The 4,645-nt window shown below is 40.2% G+C and overlaps 1 protein-coding gene across 1 annotated transcript in view; it reads right to left on the reverse strand.

The window, feature by feature from the left end:
- Positions 1 to 4,645, reverse strand: part of DENND5A (DENN/MADD domain containing 5A) — a 51,705-nt gene that overhangs the window by 33,565 nt on the left and 13,495 nt on the right. The window lies entirely within an intron of this gene.

A 4,645-nucleotide genomic window follows, 5' to 3' on the forward strand; every position in this document is an offset into this window, starting at 1 on the left:
AGAGTGTAAAACAAGCTCACAAGACTAAAACAATTCCTACCTTAAGTCAAGCTGTATAATACTAACTGGAAACATAAGATGTCATATTCATGACACTGCGACAATATCCAATCCCAGCCAGGAAAGAAGGGGGAATAGGAGGAAGGGAAAAAAATCAGTATCCTTCGTATGTGTGTTGAGCTGTGGGGTGTGCATTTCTTCTTGTCACATGTTCATAAAACTACGTGAAACTGGAAAAGGCGGTTGAATGCAGAGGTTCAGGTGTTGAGGTTTCTGCAGCTGTTGCACACTGTTGCAGAGTGCACACGAAAACTGCAAAAATAATTGTTCTAAACAAACACTCTGGAGAAAAATTAAGCTTAACTCTGCACTCTCTATGGTTATGCCTTTAATCCTGTCTTCTAGCCATTCCCCATTCAGACTTCAGACAGCAGAAGACAGAGGGTTCCTGGCATTCACAATTTTGTTTGAAGGAAAAATTGCAGAGTTTGGGGTCTGCAAAAAATTCCACAACCCAAGAAGAACTCAGCACAGGTTTTGCTAACATCAGTCATAATTCCGCAATCTAGGCTTTTGTTTCTGGATCAAGCTCTGCTGGTGGAAAAGAGCTACTGCACAGAGTTACTTGTCACTGCCTCACAGTAGATCTACTGCGATTGAAGAAGCCTTCAATCGAAACAAGCAAGAATAGCTTAAACAGCTCAAAGTTTTTGCCAAAAGCTTACGTGGACTGAAACACACTAGGGGACAATCACCAGCAGCACTCCCCTACTCTGCCTGGACACCAGTTTCTGCCTACACAATTACTTACTGGTTTGCAGCTTTAATCACAGCCTGACTGCAAAGAAGTGATGAATTAATGATAAGCTTTGGGAAGAAAAAGAAGAATCCATTCCATACCCTATTTTCTTCAGCTTTAAAAGGAACTTTAAATGTAGCCATAGATGTACAAACATTCCAGCTGGTTGCTATTCAGCTTGTTTATTTGAAAGAACAAGTCTCAGAATAGAAACAGTGTTTTCCTGCTACACAAAACCCCCTGTCTAATCCTGCTGCCTAATTTAAAAACAACTTCTCCCTCTGTCATTAAGCTAACTTTAGTATTAGCCTTTCGAATTAATTACAAAGTAACATCAATAATTCAGAATTTCTACCCACTCAGCAGCTACCTCCTGCAAACAACTTCTCTGCAAATACAGCAGCTCTCTGATCCTGGATATCCACGTGGCTTAAGCCATTCCCAAGTATCTGGCCCGTGTGGTTGCAGCCTGCAGGTAACAATGACTACATTCTGCAGGCTTCATGCACGTCTGGAGCTGCTGGCAAAAGGCAAAGATAAAGGCAAGAGGCCTGCAAATATAAACCAAAATAAATGTTTTCTTAAGTTATACCTGTCCTGAGAGGGTAGAAAGGGTTTTTTTGTTTTGTTTTAAAAAAAGGAAAGCAGCACACTTCTAGTATCAAAGCATTACATAAGATTTAAAAATACTAGTAAGAAAAAAAAAGAAGAGGGAAGAAGCACTTCAGTATTGGTCTTGCTCTTGGTTTTGAAACCAGAATATGCCTATCCTGGTGCAAATGACACAGTCTTTTGGCCTTGTACTGTACAAGAGGTAGGGAAAACGCTACATACCACTAGAGCGCTGTTGGTTAGGAAAGCGCCTAACTGCTCACTGTGCAAGGAAAACACAAGCCACTGCTTCTTAACGTGGCCGCTTGAGAACACAGAAGAAGGCTGATTTGTTCTTCTAACCCGTTACTGCAGATAAAATACATTATCCCTTAAAGCATGTGAAAGTTATTTACCTATATTTATTTATGTGTAAGTTATTTACCTAGTATTTATCTATATCTAGTACATATAGACATTTATTTTTTGACCTATAAAAAGCAAGTTAATCCAGAAAAAAGAAGAATTGCAGGGTCTTGAGTCTGGAAAGAGGAGCAGTAAGGAAAGAAGGCAGCAGCCCTAAGAACCATGATTCCTCCTGTCCATTCTCACATTCTGCCAGAGAGAAGTCTATCAAGTGGCCACAGAAATTCTCCAACTTGGCCAATTTTAAAACCATTACATGACCATATTTTGGAATATTTTTTCCTTCTGATCTTCCTACTTCATGGATCACAATGAAATACTCTTGTATTTGTCAAGGAATTTCCATTGCACATACAAGTCCCATATTGCTGCTTTAAGGCACAGAGTTGCCCCTGCAGTGGTGACCCACTACCGCAGGGAAGTTTGATATCCTCAGAAAGTATAAGGAGAAACCAGAAAAATGGGCTGCTTGCCAGGATTATGCTTCTCTTCACCCTGAAGGGGAACGGAATAGGAAAAAATTACGCGGTCCCTATAGCCAAGCAGCATGCAATCAAGCTGAGCCACCAGAAAAAAGATTTGCCTGGGGAGTTCGCTTTAGGCATGACGGTTCATAGCAGAAAGCATGATATAAAAAAAATATTTTTCAACAATTTTTTCTGAGCACAGGTACTCAGTATGTCAGACTGAAAATATTAATTTCTTTAACTGGGCCTCTTACTTAAAACTCCTGTAACCGCAGTTAAGAACGAACTGTGGTTAGCAAAAGCACTGGGTCAACGTACTTCCTATTTGTGTTCACTTCTGTGTCTGACAGGCTGATTAAAGATGCCTGTGCCAAGCAGCAAGTTTCCAAAATCACTGGAGGTATAAGAAGAAAAAGTCCTACCTAAAAGATTAGAGTTGGGCAAAATAGGACTAACACGGCAAAGAAATAAAACTGATGCTTTAAATCTCCAGAGCGAACATAATTTTAAGCAAGTGAATCAAAGATGCAAAGGAGCCATTTAAAAAAAAAACAATTTATTTACACTTGAAAATGGCAAGAGACAGCAAATACCCAGAAAATAAAAACTGTTCAAAATCATGCTCTGTGGCAGTGGTGCATCACACTTCTCCTTTTACTGTTTTAACTGTTTAGAAAAATTGCCGCCTAGCAGATTTCACAGATATCTTACCTCAGTGCCCACTTTTCAGAAAAGCTGTAGGTGCTCTAGAGAGATAAGGAATCTGTTTCCCAGACACAAGAGAAACATAAATGGAAGGAAAGCAAACCAGCTCCTGAAGAATAATCTGGTGAGGGCACTCCAGCACACTGTCTCTTTGTCCAAGCTCCTCGGCACTGGCTCAGCATCAGAAGGAGCTTCAGATTCGTCACTGTCTTACAGACACCCGCATTCCTCTAACGCTTTTCCAAACACGAGACAAGTTTCATCAAATCGAGGTATTCATTCTCTACATTTGCCTTACACTGATGCAAAACACAAAGGCTGTACCAACATAGTGGGAGAAAAGAAGAGTTTCCAGCAGCATCAAGTCAGAAACATGTCAAAGGAATCTTAAAGCAAAACATTCACTGCCAAGTGAAGTTACTTCTATTCCAAGGACTGACTGCAATTTCAGATGATAAATAATGTTTCAAAAATTATTGCATCTGGCAGCAGTCCTCCAAGAGTTATGAGGTTTGTTTAAAAAAAAAAGAAGTCTTACAAGTGAACCCTCTGATCCTGACAAGTACTGTTCTAAATCTAAATCAACCCAATGAGCATGGCAATCTCATCTGAGCTAGGAGAACGAGAAATTGTCCCCAGCCACCTCAACTGTCACAGGTCAGAGCACCAAGAGATTTTAATGAACCCAATAGACATGAAAAAATCTTCAGATTTTTTATATTCTGAAGGACAGCCTAGACCTCGGACGGCTGCATGTGCAAGGACCTGAGCAAGACCTTACAAAGGTTCAAACAGTTTGATCCCACAGAACTGAGTGCACCACCACCTGTATCTCCATCCAACATCCCCTGTTTTATAAACAGCAGAAAACAACATTGGTCAACCATATAGAAGAACAAACAGAATGTTTCAGGAGCATATTCCAGTTTTAAAAAAAACAAAAGCAACAAAAAAAACCCACAAAACCCTAACCAAAACAAAACAAGGAAATGGGTAAATAAAAGTACAGACAATCAGAACCTCTAGTCAGAAATTCCATTTTCCTACTGATACCACCCTTTTAAGTGAAGCAATCGCTTTACTAAAACAACTAATTCACGGCCATGTAGAGGAAAGCAGAGTATCATAGCTGAAAAAGACAAAAGCAGAAATGACAGGAAGAAAAATTTGACTTACTAGAACTTTGAGATACTTCACAGTCCCATTTCAGGTAATACAGAAATAAAGTCCACGTGTATCAAAATCATTTCAGAAAAGTGCCTTCAGCTCGGCTGTTAGCAACATCAACAGTATGCAGTAACTTCTGTTACTGACTCACCAGGAGCTTTGGAAGTATAAGCAAACTTCAGCAAAGGAGTTCAGAAAAAACGGCAGGCAAAAAAAAGCGTCAGAGAGTAGATTCTTCAGAAAGTACTGAAAAGGTGGTACACTTCAAAAAGCCTATGGTTGCTCTTATTGAGTAGGCACTGTCACAGCTAGTTCGCCACAACTGAGGGCCACAAGTCAGCAAACAAATAACTAAAATGGCTTTTCTACTGAAAACTTTCCCCCTTTTCAGCTAGGAACTAGAGGTGAGAACTCGACAGAGACAGACAAGACACATCCATAAGGTGCAACACTGCCCAGCTCAGCCAAAGCTTGGGGTAAGGTGGGGAAG

This window comes from Buceros rhinoceros, unplaced genomic scaffold, assembly GCF_000710305.1.
Source record: "Buceros rhinoceros silvestris isolate BGI_N320 unplaced genomic scaffold, ASM71030v1 scaffold3611, whole genome shotgun sequence".
Lineage (NCBI taxonomy): Eukaryota > Metazoa > Chordata > Aves > Bucerotiformes > Bucerotidae > Buceros > Buceros rhinoceros.